The following is a 16,222-nucleotide window of genomic DNA, read 5'->3' as shown; positions in this document are numbered from 1 at the left end:
GCTTGATATCAATTCTTTTGTCATCCCCACTGCTCAAATACATTTTAGTTTAGTTTATTTTGGTTTTGTTTTGCAGCACTCCACTTCCAATAACAATTTCAGGCATTTAAATAGTATCAATTGACATAACAAACAAACCTAAAAGTATACAATGGCTCACACATATTAAAAGTTTTCTTTTTTCTCACAGGAAGTCCAAAATCAGTATTCTTTATCAGCAGGAGCCTCTCCTCTAAGCAGTGATTTAGCATCATAGGCTCTGCCCATCTTGTGGCTCCACGGTCTTCACCTTTGGCCCAAGCTCGTCATGCTTGTCTGCAGATGACCAAGTGGGAGTGGGTAAGAATGTTCTGTGAGTGAGAACAACTTTGGGAGACAGCTGTCTCTGCTTTAGAGCATGACAACTATTAGCAAATTATTCAATCTTATTATTAAAGTAACTACCCAGTCACTTCATTCCCATGCCACTCAACTATAAAGCAGCTAAGCCATGATGACATCTTAGGGCTTGGTTTTGGGACACTTTTCATCCAGCCCCTGTTGAAGGAAAAATGAACACCATTCCTGCCTTCTCTTACAAGCCCAGCCAGATGCATCCTGCTCTTCTAGAAAATCATTTTTGGTGAACACTATCCCATGATGATTCCCCTCCAATTCTGTGTTCCTTTAGTATAAAATGCATTTCACTAGCATGTACTTATTTTTTATACTTTATGGAAGACATTGGCAAGCTTTGTCTTTTCCATAAAAGGCCAGATAGTAAACATTTTAGGCTTTGTGAGACATACAATCTCTGTTCCAACTACTCAAGTTTGACAAAGCAGCTATAGATAATATGTAAATGAATGAGAATGGTTGTGTTCCAATAAAACTTTAGGTGACAAGACAGATTTGGCCCACAGGCTGTAGTTTGCTAACATCTGCTCTACTAGTGAAAAAGGTATTCTAGGATTTCTTTATTGTTGTTGTTGGTGGTGGTGGTGGTGGTGGTGGTGTTTTCTTTGGTTTAACCCTTTGCAATGCACAGAGTAAAGCTTATCTCAATAAATGCACAGATTCTAAGTGTGGGGATGTACACCCATCTCCCACTCTGGCAACATCCCTGCTTTAAGTCAGGGAAGCAATACTTCTACTTCCTAGTGAAGTGATAGGGAAGATGTTTCTGTCAGAAAAAGAGAGATATCTGTCAGCGTCACAAAATTACTCACTCTAAAACCCACAAGTACAAAGAAAATCTACATGATTATTTGGGTTACAACTGCCTGGATCTTCTTCTTAAAGACTGTTAGTAACAGGAAGAAGTTAACATTTAGTTCAATCCAATAACTTTGATATTTTAAACACTTTTTAAAAATAAAGTACAGTCTCTTTAGGTAGAAAGCACTCAGTCGATTAGATTCCTAATCTCCTACCCCGTTTCACACCAAGATTGCTATCTAAAGCTTTAGAGCCTTAGGGATAAAGAAGTCCTCATATCCATACAGTGTCCTCTATGTCCCCTGGTCTCTTCAGCAATGTTGCTTGTCTTCTCAGTTGCTATTCATCTTGCTGGAATTCACAGATATTGGGAGGCTCTGGTGAAGAGCTTGTTTTTCTCCGCCCAGTGGTTTGACACCAGCTACTCAGCCTCATCTCTGATTCAGCCTCATCTCAGCTTTCCATGACACTACACATTCCTCTAAATGTCTCCACAGTTTCCATCCTGTTCCAAGGCCTGGGTTGTCAGCTCTCAGCTCTGCTTCTGAAGGGTGACTCACTCCTTGTGACTCTGGTTAGTGTGTCTGCTGATATTCAACTTACCTGCCTTTCATATCCTCTCTACTCAGGGCCACACAGGAATCTGGCTTGCACAACCACACAACACACAGAAATGCAATGTCTTAGGAAAGCTGTACTCCAGCAATCCCTCAGCTTATCCATGCTACCCCATTGAGTTTACTGGGTGAGAGAGGAACCTGCTAGGAAGTTGAATCCCAGGGTTTCTCCTCTTTGGTTCTCACAGTGGAGGAAAAAAATGATCCTGACATCTACTTTCCTCTACCTCTCTGTGACTCACTCCTCTCTCCCTGTCCTTCCATTATATCTGCCTTCTACAATGGGTCTGAAGTTATTGTTGTTGTTCTTGTATCTCTGCCAGGTTTTGGTATCAGGATGACGCTGGCCTCTTAAAATGTGTTAGGGGTGAGTCCTTCCTTTTCAATTGTTTGGAATCGTTTCAGAAGAAAGGGTATCAGTTCCTCCTTGTACCTCTGGTAGAATTCAGCTGTAAATCTGTCTGGTCCTGGGCTTTTTTTGTTGGTAGGCTATTTATTACTGCCTCAATTTCAGAACTTGTTATTGACCTATTCAGGGATTCAGCCTCTTCCTGGTTCCATCTTGGGAGGGTGTATGTACCCAGGAATTTATCCATTTCTTCTAGATTTTCTAGTTTATTTGCATAGAGGTGTTTTGTAGTATTCCCTGATGGTTGTTTGTATTTCTGTGGGGTCAGTGGTGACAACCCCTTTATTAGTTTCTACTGTGTCTATTTGTTTCTTTTTTCTTTTCTTCTTTATTAGTCTAGTTAGAGGTTTATCTATTTTATTAATTTTTTCAAAGAACAAGCACCTGGATTCATTGATTTTTTGAAGGGTTTCTCCTGTCTCTAGCTCCTTCAGTTCTGCTCTGATCTTGGTTATTTCTTGTCTTCTGCTAGCTTTGGAAAGTTTTTCCATTTATTTGTGTCCTCTCTGATATCCTTCCGCAGTGATTTGTAGTTCTGCTTGAAGAGGTCTTTAGGGTTTGTTTGCTCTTGGTTCTCTCATTCTTTTAGTTGTGATGTCAGGATGTTGACCTGAGATCTTTCTAGCTTTTTGATGTGGGCATTTAGTGCTATAAATTTCTCTCTTAACACTGCTTCAGCTGCATCCCAGAGATTCTGGTACATTGCCTCTCTGTTTTCATTAGTTTTAAAAAACTTCTGGATTTCTGCCATAATTTCATTATTTCCCCAGGAGTCATTTAGGAGCAGGTTGTTCAATTTCCACGTAGTTGTGTGGTTTTGAATGAGTTTCTTAATCTCAAGTTCTAATTTGATTATGCTGTGGTCTGAGAGACTGTTATGATTTCACTTCTTTTGCATTTGCTGAGGAGTGATTTACTTCCAATTACGTGATGAATTTTAGAGTAAGTGTCATGTGGCGCTGAGAAGAAAGTATATTCTGTTATTTTGGGGTGGAGAGTTCTGTAGATATCTATCAGGTCCACTTGATCCAGAGCTGAGTTCAAGTCCTGAATACATTTGTTAATTTTCTGTCTCAACAAACTAATATTGACAGTGGGTGTTAAAGTCTCCCACTATTATTGTATTGGAGTCCAAGTCTCTTCTCAGGTCTCTAAAAACTTGTTTTATGAATCTGGGTGCTCCTGTATTGGGTGCATATAAATTTAGGATAGTTAGCGCTTCTTGTTGAATTGACACCTTTACCATTATGTAATGCCCTTCTTTGTCTTTTTTTATCTTTGTTGGTTTACAGTCTGTTTTGTCAGATACTAGAATTGCAACCCCTGCTTTTTTCTGCTTTCTATTTGCATGGTTAATTTTCCTTTATCCCTTTGAGTCTGTGTGTCTCTGCATATGAGACGGGTCTCTGGAATACAGCACACTGATGGATCTTGACTTTTTACCCAGCTTGCCATTCTGTGTCTTTTAATTGGAGCAATTAGCCCATTTACACTTAAGGTTAATATTGGTATGTGTGAATTTGATCCTGTCATCATGATGCTAGCTCATTATTTTGCAGACTTGTTTATGTAGTTCCTTCATAGTGTCATTGGTCTGTGTACTTCGATGAGTTTTTCTAGTGGCTAGTAATGATTTTTCTTGTCCACATTTAATGCTTCCTTCAGGAGCTTCTGCAAGGCAGGCCTGGTGGCAATGAATTCCCTCAGCATTTGCTTCTCTGAAAAAGATTTTATTTCTCCTTTGCTTATGAAGCTTAGTTTGGCCAGGTATGAAATTCTAGGTCAGAAATTCTTTTCTTTAGAGTGTTGAGTATTGGCCCCCAATCTCTTCTGGCTTGTAGGGTTTCCACTGAGAGGTCTGCTGTTAGTCTGATGGGCTTCTCTTTATAGGTGACCTGGCCTTTCTCTCAGGCTGCCCGTAACATTTTCTTTTTCATTTCAACATTGGAGAATCTGAAGATTGTGTGACTTGGAGTTAATCTTCTCATAGACTATCTTACTGGGGTTCTCTAGATTTCCTGAATTTGAATGTTGACCTGTCTTGCTAAGCTGGGGAAGTTCTCCTGGATGATATCCTGAAGTGTGTTTTCCAACATGGTTCCATTCTCCCTGTCTCTTTCAGGTACCCCAGTCAGTTGTAGTTTCTGTTTTTTTTGTTTGGTTGGTTGGTTTTTACATAATCCCATAGTTCTTGGAAGTTTTGTTCATTCCTTTTCATTCTTTTTCTCTAATCTTGTCTGCTTGTCTTATTTCAGCAAGATAGTCTTCAAGCTCTGATATCCTTTCTTCTACTTGGTCTACTGACTATTAATACTTGTGTTTGCATTGTGAAGTTCTCATGTTGTGTTTTTCAGCTCCATTGCATCATTTATGTTCTTCTCTAAACTGGTTAACAGTTCCTGTAATGTTTTATCATGGTTCTTAGCTTCTTTGCAATCAGTTATAACATACTTCTTTAGCTCAGCAAAGCTCATTATTACCCATCTTCTGAAGCCTACTTCTGTCAATTCATCCATCTCAGCCACAGCCCAGTTCTGTGCCCTTGCTGCAGACATATTGCAATCATTTGGACTTTTGGCTATTTGAGTTTTCAGTGTTTTTGCATTGATTCTTTCTCATCTTCATCAGTTTATTTATCTTTGATCTTTGAGGCTGCTGACCTTTGGATAGGTTTTTTGTGGGGTCTTTTTTGTTGATGTTGTTGTTGTTGTTGCTTTCTGTTTGTTTTTCTTTTAGCAGTCAGGCCCTTCTTCCACAGGGCCACTGCAGTTTGCTGGGGGTCCACTCCAGACCCTATTTGCCTGGGTCCCTCCCACACCTGGAGGTATCACCAGTGTAGAACATCAAAGATGGCAGCCTGCTTCTTCCTCTGGGAGCTCTGTACCAGAAGGGCACCGACTTGATGCCAGACAGAACTCTCCCGTATGAGGTGTCTGGAGACCCCTGTTGGGAGGTCTCACCCAGTCAGGATGAATGAGATCAGGGATCCCCTCAAATAAGTAGTCTGGCTGCCCCTTAGCAGAGCAGGTGTGCTGCACCGGAGGGAATCCCCCTCATGTAGGCTCCCCTGACTCTCCAGAGGCAGCAGACAGAAAAGACTGAGGCCGCTGATCCATGATACTACCACCGCCCCTCCTCCTAGGGGCTCTTGTTAGGGAGAACAGAGTTTCGTCCACAAAGCTATGTCTCAGAATGCTAAAAATCCCATACGGAAGCCCCACCCACTGAGGAAGAATGGGTCAGGGTCCCACTTAAGGAAGCAGTCCGGCCATGAATTGTCACAGCCACTGTGCTGCGCTGTGGGGAATTGCTCCCGGTCCAAACTGCCCAGTCTTGCTGGCACCAGCAGCAGAGGAAAACGGCTACCTGGAGCAGCAGTGATGGCTGCCGCCCCTCCCGCTGGAACTCAGTCTTCTTAGGCAGTGTCCAGCCTGTTGTGCTGGCTGGCAGGGATTCCAAGCCACTGGGTTTTCGCTTGCGGGGTTCCATGAGAGTGGGGCCCACTGAAAGAGGCTGCTTGGCTCCCTGGCTTCAGACACCTTCTCAAGGGAGTGGATGGATCTCCTCCCTCACCGGAGTTCCCGGAGCTGGAGTATGCAAAAACTCCTGGAGTCAGAGTATGCAAAAACTCCTGTGTCTCAGTGCCTGCCCCAGTGACTGCCAGATAGCCACCATGAGTCTGCAAAGATCTGTGTTTGGGACCCAAGGCCCTGGTGGTGTGGGCTCATGAGGAGACCTCCTGATACACAGGTTGCAAAGATCCTTGGAAAAAGCATGGTTTTTAGGGTAGGGTAGCACAATCTCTCACCACCTCCCTTGGCTGGGGGAAGGAACTCCCTTTGCCCTGTGCAGCTCTCAAGTGGGACCTCACTACACTCTGCTTTTGCTTGCTCTCCATGGATAGTGCCAACCGCCTAGTCAGGCCCAATGAGAGAACATAGGTACCTCAGTTGAAGATGCAGAATTCACTTGCCATTTTCATTCTTTTCAGTGGAAGCCACAGACTTGAGCTGTTTCTATTTGGCCATTTTGGCTGCTTCCCCTGTTTTCTCTCTTTTCCCCCTTTTAGGAGACTGGGTCTTGCTATGTTGTCCAGACTATAGTGCAATGGCTACTCACAGGTATGATCATAGTGTACTACAACCCTGAACTCCTGGGCTCAAGCAATCCTCCTGCCTCAGCTTCCCAAGTAGCTGGGACTGTGCCTGACTAATGCTAAAATTTTAAATAACTTCTAATCCTTTAAGACTATTGCTTTGCTAAACACATCAAGTACCAGCTCCTCCTGCCCTGCTTGTGATGTTAAGCTTCCTGTATCCTTCTGGGGAAAAAGGCTGATAGGAAACATGACTTTCTGGATGAGGAAGTGATGTATTCAACTTCCAGTCTAAAAACATTAGGTGTTGGAAAACTAAAATCTACATTTCCCAGAACCCTTGCAGGTAGGTTCTGGTGAGATCTGGCCTCTGCCTATCAAATGTGCTGACACAAAACTTTGGTTCACACTGACCTGCCTGGGGAGAGAGGCAGAGTGCAAGGCATTCATTTTTCCAGCAAGAACCATGGAAAGGAAAGTATGTTCTAGAGCTGACAGTTGTAGAAGTAGCTCTCTGATTTGGTAACTTCTTGATGGTGAATTACAAGAGGTGGTAAGGTTCTGGAGTTGGCAGCTGGCAAATTCCTAATCAAGCAGGGGAATCAGCTCCCTTGGCAGTCTAGGGACTTTTGAAATCATACCTGGAAGCTGCTTCACTCTTCCCCAAAATTCTTTAAGCTGTCTTCACACTCAATAAATCCTTTGTGCTTAAACTAGTTAGACTAAAAATTCTATTTTCTGTGGCTAAAAATTCTTATTAGTATGAGTGTGTGTGAATGATGTGGGGCTAATGTCAAATACTTCAATTTAATTTGGAAAATATTGCCCCCATCATGTCTACTTTGTGAGGCCAGTGTGAGCTTAGCATGCACTGGGTGGTTGGTGTTTCTCTTCCAGGTGAGATGAGGAGGAAAAGATCATTCTTGTTTGTTTGTTTATTTTGTTTTGTTTTTGAAATGGAGTCTCACTCTGTCACCCAGGCTGGAGTGCAGTGGGCGATCTCGGCCCACTCAAGCTCCGCCTCCCAGGTTCACGCCATTCTCCTGCCTCAGCCTCTGGAGTAGCTGGGACTACAGGCACCCGCCACCACGCCCAGCTAATTTTTTTTTTTTTTTTTTTTGGTAGAGACAGGATTTTACTGTGTTAGCCAGAATGGTCTCAATCTCCTGACCTCATGATCCACCCACCTTGGCCTCCCAAAGTGCTGGGATTACAGGTGTGAGCCACCACGTCTTTAAGTACAGCATAATTTATTTTTTCTGTATTTTTCTTCCACCTGTCTGTATTCAAGTTTTACAGCCTTTGCACTTATACTTTTCACATAGGGCCTCCTCACCTCATCAAAAAGCTTATTTTGGCTTTTTCTCTGTGGCAGTCACAGGAATAGGGAGTAAGTCTAAAGGAATGGTTCTTGAGGTCTCCAGAGAGAGAAGTAGAAAGCCCTTCAGTGCCCTCTATCTAGACACTATCAAAGACTTCTGAATAAAGCTGATATTTTACTTCCATTTGGCTCCTTGTGATTTTCCTCTATGATTTAGAAATCTGTAGGGTAGAGGGCTGAGGTGATTGGTGTCCACAAACTTCCATCACTCAAAACTGGAAGTCATCTTAGAGAGCATGTATTTCAACATGTCTTCATGTCGATGAAGCATTGATGTCCAAAGTTATAGAGCCAATAAGTGAAAGAGCTCAACCCAAAACTCAAATCTGTAAACTCTAAGGCCATTGTTATTTTTACCACACCAGCTAGAGACAGGTGAATGAACATATGAGAAAGTGGATTGAACTGTCTAGGTCTCCATCCAGCCCCCTTTACTTACTTATATATTCTATCTGGCCCCTATAAGTACTTGGGTTTGTGAGTCTTGATTTAAAAGAATCCTATATAAAATATTCTAGTGAATAAACACTCTCATGGTAAAGCAAATCACTCATTCTTTGTATGTACATTTTGTAGATGATATTCCGAAAAGCAAAGCCCACTTAGAAAGAGATTTGGAACAATGTAGAAGGGGTCTGAAAATATTTTTAACATAATCTTGTATTTTTAGCTATCCCAGCTTATAGTTTAAAATATGCTGAGTTTGTCCTTATGGATAGTCCATAACAGAGGATCTCCAGGAATGAAAAACTTTTCCTACTGAACTAGGCCAGTAATGCCCTCAACTGGCAGAACATGCTTTGTCTTCCATCTGGAATTGCACACCAGTTTTGTCATCCCCAAAGGCACCATTCTGACACATCTCATTAATTTTTACGGGTCTTGACCTCTAAGAATAAATGGTCTATGCTTCAATGTCTAAGTATGCACATAAAGAGAGTAGAAGTTCAACTTAAGTGCTATATAGGTAATCTTGGGTCCAAGAAAAAAATGGATGCTGAAAAGATATAAATGTCCTGTGGTGGTTATTTATTAAGCGTCCAACCAAATACAGTATAGCCTAAGATAACTCAAATCTATGTGGAAGAAAAGTATTAAAAAAAAACTACCAAGTATTATTACTAGTTTCTTATGAAAAGTGTCATTATTCTAGCTCTTTTCATGCTAGTGTAGTCCTCATTTATTCTAAGTGGATCCATCTGTGGATAAGAAGCTCAAAGGGAAAGTGGTTAAATAATTCAAAATCCTCTCCCCAGTAAGAACATCAAATCCTGAAAAATTCCAAAATTCAGTATACACTAAAGTTAGTTGTACAGCCATAATTTTTCATGAGGAAAAAATATAGCAAAACCACAATTACTTATGTGAATAATGGACACCAAAATTGAAAAAGAAAATCCAGATATATTAATAAATTAGATCCTAGCTCCAAAATATTTTTTTCAAATAACTTTTTTTTAACAGAACTCTAACAATTAACCAGACCAGTTAGCACTTCACTACTTACTTATACCTTCCCAGAATTTTATTTCTGGTAGGAGTGATGAAGGAAAAATGTGAAATAATAAAAGCTAACATTTATTAAGTTCTTACTAAATGCCAGTGCCCTTATTATCTAATTTAATACTCATTAAGAGCTATTATTACATTCATTTTACAGATGATGGAAGAAAATTAGGGGCAGTTTAAATGAATTGTCCAAGGGCACTCAGCTATAGTAAGCGGTGAACATAGTCTATCTTCTTCAGAGCTCATACTTGGAAACAGGATACTTGACTGCCATCCTAGGAAGCAACTTCATTCTATGGTATTCTTCTAGAGCAATAGCTATTTTAAGAAATACTCTGGTTGTTGGATGATTAAGGTTTATCAGAAAAGCCTTAATGACATTTGAGTGATTTTTCACAGATAAATTCCCAATAAGCATGCAAAATTCTTATTATATATCTTCACTGAGAAAGGTACCTAATAAGAGGCCACAGGAGTGGAAGATGTTAGGAAAAGAGCTAGACAGGCCTCACTCCCTCACATGTTCAATATATCATTCACGAACCTCTAGAAGAACAAAGTAATAAAAAGAAAGTGGGTATTTTTCTCTCATAAAACTTAAGTTATTCACTTCTACATTTTACTTGAAAATAATGAATAAATAAGTATCAGTAAACAGACACATTGGAGTCCACCTAGACGTAAGTATATTTCCTCTTATAGGTGAAATTGTCATAAGACAGATCATTAGTCATAAAAACATGTTGACTATAAAACAACTACTTCCACATCAACTGGTACTCAGCACAATAAATACATGTCCACCAAATCAGTCTTCCTCAGCTTGGGAGGACAGAAAGCCACAAGTGAAATAAAAGAAGTAAAGAAGTGATGGCGATGGAAGAAAGAACGTGGAGATGGCCGAATAGGAACAGCTCCAGTCTACACCTCCCAGTGTGAGCGACGCAGAAGATGAATGATTTCTGCATTTCCAACTGAGGTACCGGGTTCATCACACTGGGGATTGTCGGACAGTGGGGGCAAGACAGTGGGTGCACTGCACTGAGCATGAGCCGAAGCAGGTCAAGGCATCACCTCACCCGGGAAGCACAAGGGGTCAGGGAATTCCCTTTCCTGGCCAAGGAAAGGGGTGACAGACGGCACCTGGAAAATTGGGTCACTCCCACCCTAATATTGCACTTTTCCAACAGTCTTAGCAAACGGCAAACCAGGAGATTGTATCCCGCCTGGCTCAGAGGGTCCTACGCCCATGGAGCCTTGCTCATTGCTAGCTCAGCAGTCTGAGATCAAACTGCAAGGCAGCAGCAAGGCTGGGGGAGGGGCGCCCACCATTGCTGAGGCTTGAGTAGGTAAACAAAGTGGCCAGGAAGCTCGAACTGGGTGGAGCCCACCACAGCTCAAGGAGGCCTGCCTGCCTCTGTAGACTCCACCTCTGGGGGAAGGGCATAGCCAAACAAAAGGCAGCAGAAACCTCTGCAGACTTAAATGTCCCTGTCCGACAGCTTTGAAGAGAGTAGTGGTTCTCCCAGCATGCAGCTTGAGATCTGAAAACAGACAGACTGCCTCCTCAAGTGGGTCCCTGACCCCTGAGTGGCCTAACTGGGAGGCACCCCCCAGTAGGGGCAGACTGATACCTCACATGGCCGGGTACTCCTCTGAGACAAAACTAACAGAGGAACGATCAGGCAGCAACATTTGCTGTTCACTAATATCTGCTGTTCTGCAGCCTCCGCTGCTGATACCCAGGCAAACAGGGTCTGGAGTGGACCTCCAGAAAACTCCAACAGACCTGCAGCTGAGGGTCCTGACTGTTAGAAGGAAAATTAACAAACAGAACGGACATCCACACCAAAACCCGATCTGTACGTCACCATCATCAAAGACCAAAGGTAGATAAAACCACAAAGATGGGGGAAAAACAGAGCAGAAAAACTGAAAATTCTAAAAATCAGAGCACCTCTCCTCTTCCAAAGGAACGCAGCTCCTCACCAGCAATGGAACAAAGCTGGTTGGAGAATGACTTTGACGAGTTGAGAGAAGAAGGCTTCAGAAGATCAAACTACTCTGAGCTAAAGGAGGAAGTTGCAACCAATGGCAAAGAAGTTAAAAACATTGAAAAAAGAATAGATGAATGGCTAACTAGAATAACCAATGCAGAGAAGTCATTAAAGGACCTGATGGAGATGAAAACCATGGCACAAGAACTACGTGATGAATGCACAAGCCTCAGTAGCCAATTCGATCAACTGGAAGAAAGGGTATCAGTGATGGAAGAAGAAATGAATGAAATGAAGCGAGAACGGAAGTTTAGAGAAAAAAAGAATAAAAAGAAACAAACAAAGCCTCCAAGAAATATGGGACTATGTGAAAAGACCAAATCTACATCTGATTGGTGTACCTGAAAGTGACAGGGAGAATGGAACCAAGTTGGAAAACACTGCAGGATATTATCCAGGAGAACTTCCCCAATCTAGCAAGGCAGGCCAACATTCAGATTCAGGAAATACAGAGAACGCCACAAAGATACTCCTTGAGAAGAGCAACTCCAAGACACATAATTGTCAGATTCACCAAAGTTGAAATGAAGGAAAAAATGTTAAGGACAGCCAGAGAGAAAGGTCGGGTTACCCACAAAGGGAAGCTCATCACACTAACAGCTGATCTCTTAGCAGAAACTCTACAAGCCAGAAGAGAGTGGTGGCCAATATTCAACATTATTAGAGAAAAGAATTTTCAACCCAGAATTTCATATCCAGCCACACTAAGCTTCATAAGTGAAGGAGAAATAAAATACTTTACAGACAAGCAAATGCTGAGAGATTTTGTCACCACCAGGCCTGCCCGAAAAGAGCTCCTGAGAGAAGCACTAAATATGGAAAGGAACAACTGGTACAAGCCACTGCAAAAACATGCCAAATTGTAAAGACCATCGAGGCTAGGAAGAAACTGCATCAACTGACAAGCAAAATAACCAGCTAACATCACTATGACAGGATCAAATTCACACATAACAACATTAACCTTAAATGTAAACGGGCTAAATGCTCCAATTAAAAGACACAAACTGGCAAATTGGATAAAGAGTCAAGACCCATCAGTGTGCTGTATTCAGGAAACCCATCTCACATGCAGAGACACACATAGGCTCAAAATAAAGGGATAGAGGAAGATCTACCAAGCAAATGGAAAACAAAAAAAGGCAGGGGTTGCAATCCTAGTCTCTGATAAAACTGACTTTAAACCAACAAAGATCAAAAGAGACAAAGAAGGCCATTACATAATGGTAAAAGGATCAATTCAACAAGAAGAGCTAACTATCCTAAATATATATGCACCTAATACAGGAGCGCCCAGATTCATAAAGCAAGTCCTTAGAGACCTACAAAGAGACTTAGACTCCCACACAATAATAATGGGAGAATTTAACACCCCACCGTCAACATTAGACAGATTAACGAGACAGAAAGTAAACAAGAATATCCAGGAATTGAACTCAGCTCTGCACCAAGTGGACCTAATAGACATCTACAGAACTCTCCACCCCAAATCAACAGAATATACATTCTTCTCAGCACCACACCACACCTGTTCCAAAATTGACCACATAGTTGGAAGTAAAGCACTCCTCAGCAAATGTAAAAGAACAGAAATTATAACAAACTGTCTCTCAGACCACAGTGCAATCAAACTAGAACTCAGGATTAAGAAACTCACTCAAAACCGCTCAACTACATGGAAACTGAACAACCTGCTCCTGAATGACTACTGGGTACATAATGAAATGAAGGCAGAAATAAAGATGTTCTTTGAAACCAACGAGAACAAAGACACAACATACCAGAATCTCTGGGACACATTCAAAGCAGTGTGTAGAGGGAAATTTATAGCATTAAATGTCCACAAGAGAAAGCAGGAAAGATATAAAATTGACATCCTAACATCACAATTAAAAGAACTAGAGAAGCAAGAGCAAACAGATTCAAAACCTAGCAGAAGGCAAGAAATAACTAAGATCAGAGCAGAACTGAAGGAAATAGAGACAAAAAACGCTTCAAAAAAAATCAATGAATCCAGGAGCTGGTTTTTTGAAAAGATCAACAAAATTGATAGACCACTAGCAAGACTAATAAAGAAGAAAAGAGAGAAGAATCAAATAGATGCAATAAAAAATGATAGAGGGGTATCACCACCGATCCCACAGAAACACAAACTTCCATGAGAAAATGCTATAAACACCTCTACACAAATAAACTAGAAAATCTAGAAGAAATGGATAAATTCCTTGACACATAGACCCTTCCCAAGACTAAACCTGGAAGAAGTTGAATCTCTGAATAGACCAATAACAGGCTCTGAAATTGAGGCAATAATAGCTTACCAACCAAAAAAATCCAGGACCAGACAGATTCACAGCCGAATTCTACCAGTGGTACAAGGAAGAACTGGTACCATTCCTTCTGAAACTATTCCAATCAATAGAAAAAGAGGGAATCCTCCACAGCTCATTTTATGAGGCCAGCATCATCCTGATACCAAAGGCTGGCAGAGACACAACAAAAAAAAGAGAATTTTACACCAATATCCCTGATGAACATCGATGCAAAAATCCTCAATAAAATACTGGCAAACCAAATCCAGCAGCACATCAAAAAGCTTATCCACCATGAACAAGTGGGCTTCATCCCTGGGATGCAAGGCTGATTCAACACACGAAAATCAATAAACATAATCCAGCATATAAATGGAACCAACGACAAAAACCACATGATTATCTCAATAGATTCAGAAAAGGCCTTTGACAAAATTCAACAACCCTTCATGCTAAAAACTCTCAATAAATTAGGTATTGATGGGACGTATCTCAAAATAATAAGAGCTATCTATGACAAACCCACAGCCAATATCATACTGAATGGGCAAAAACTGGAAGCATTCCCTTTGAAAACTGGCACAAGACAGGGATGCCCTCTCTCACCACTCCTATTCAGCGTAGTGTTGGAAGTTCTGGCCAGGGCAATCAGGCAAGAGAAGGAAATAAAGGGTATTCAATTAGGAAGAGAGGAAGTCAAATTGTCCCTATTTGCAGATGACATGATTGTATATCTAGAAAACCCCATCATCTCAGCCCAAAATCTTAAGCTGATAAGCAACTTCAGCAAAGTCTCAGGATACAAAATCAATGTGCAAAAATCACAAGCATTCTTATACACCAATAACAGACAAACAGCCAAATCATGAGTGAACTCCCATTCACAGTTGCTTCAAAGAGAATAAAATACCTAGGAATACAACTTCCAAGGGATGTGAAGGACCTCTTCAAGGAGAACTACAAGCCACTGCTCAATGAAATAAAAGAGGATACAAACAAATGGAAGAATATTCCATGCTCATGGGTAGGAAAAATCAACATCCTGAAAATGGCCATACTGCCCAAGGTAATTTATAGATTCAATGCCATCCACATCAAGCTACCAATGACTTTCTTCACAGAATTGGAAAAATCTACTTTAAAGTTCATGTGAGACCAAAAAAAGAGCCTGCATTGCCAAGTCAATCCTAAGCCAAAAGAACAAAGCTGGAGGCATCACGCTACCTGACTTCAAACTATACTACAAGGCTACAGTAACCAAAACAGCATGGTACTGGTACCAAAACAGAGATATAGATCAATGGCTCAGAATAGAGCCCTCAGAAATAATACTACACATCTACAACTATCTGATCTTTGACAAACCTGACAAAAGCAAGAAATGGGGAAAGGATTCCCTATTTAATAAATGGTGCTGGGAAAACTGGCTAGCCATATGTAGAAAGCTGAAACTGGATCCCTTCCTTACACCTTATACAAAAATTAATTCAAGATGGATTAAAAACTTAAATGTTAGACCTAAAACCATAAAAACCCTAGAAGAAAATCTAGGCAATACCATTCAGGACATAGGCATGGGCAAGGACTTCATGTCTAAAACATCAAAAGCAATGGCAACAAAAGCCAAAATTGACAAATGGGATCTAATTAAACTAAAGAGCTTCTGCACAGCAAAAGAAACTACCATCAGAGTGAACAGGCAACCTACAGAATGGGAGACAATTTTTGCAATCTACTCATCTGACAAAGGGCTAATATCCAGAATCTACAATGAACTCAAACAAATTTACAAGAAAAAAACAAACAACCCCATCAAAAAGTGAGCGAAGGATATGAACAGACACTTCGCAAAAGAAGACATTTATGCAGCCAAAAGACACGAAAAAATGCTCATCATCACTGGCCAAAGAAATGCAAATCAAAACCACAATAAGATACCATCTCACACCAGTTAGAATGGCAATCATTAAAAAGTCAGGAAACAACAGGTGCTGGAGAGGATGTGGAGAAATAGGAACACTTTTACACTGTTGGTGGGACTGTAAACTAGTTCAACCATTGTGGAAGTCAGTGTGGCGATCCCTCAGGGATCTCGAACTAGAAATACCATTTGACCCAGCCATCCCATTACTGGGTATATACCCAAAGGATTATAAATCATACTGCTATAAAGACACATGCACATGTATGTTTATTGTGACACTATTCACAATAGCAAAGACTTGGAACCAACCCAAATGTCCAACAATGATAGACTGGATTAAGAAAATGTGGCACATATACACCATGGAATACTATGCAGCCATAAAAAATGATGAGTTCATGTCCTTTGTAGGGACATGGATGAAGCTGGAAACCATCATTCTCAGCAAACCATGGCAAGGACAAAAAAACCAAACACTGCATGTTCTCACTCATAGGTGGGAATTGAACAATGAGAACACATGGACACAGGAAGGGGAACATCACACACTGGGGCCTGTTGTGGGGAGGGGGGAGGGGTGAGGGATAGCATTAGGAGATATACCTAATGTTAAATGACGAGTTAATGGGTGCAGCACACCAACATGGCACATGTATACATATGTAACAAACCTGCACGCTGTGCACATGTACCCTAGAACTTAAATTAAAAAAAAAAAAA

General features: G+C 41.1%; 1 protein-coding gene across 7 annotated transcripts in view; it reads right to left on the bottom strand.

Annotated features, from left to right (window-relative positions):
- The window catches only part of LOC129031676 (putative uncharacterized protein encoded by LINC00269), a 378,338-nt gene that overhangs the window by 311,282 nt on the left and 50,834 nt on the right, over positions 1-16,222 (bottom strand). The window lies entirely within an intron of this gene.

Source organism: Pongo pygmaeus, chromosome 11, assembly GCF_028885625.2.
Source record: "Pongo pygmaeus isolate AG05252 chromosome 11, NHGRI_mPonPyg2-v2.0_pri, whole genome shotgun sequence".
NCBI classification, from domain to species: domain Eukaryota; kingdom Metazoa; phylum Chordata; class Mammalia; order Primates; family Hominidae; genus Pongo; species Pongo pygmaeus.
The sequence above is the reverse complement of the archived record's forward strand: the minus strand, read 5'-3'. Positions and strand labels throughout refer to the sequence as shown.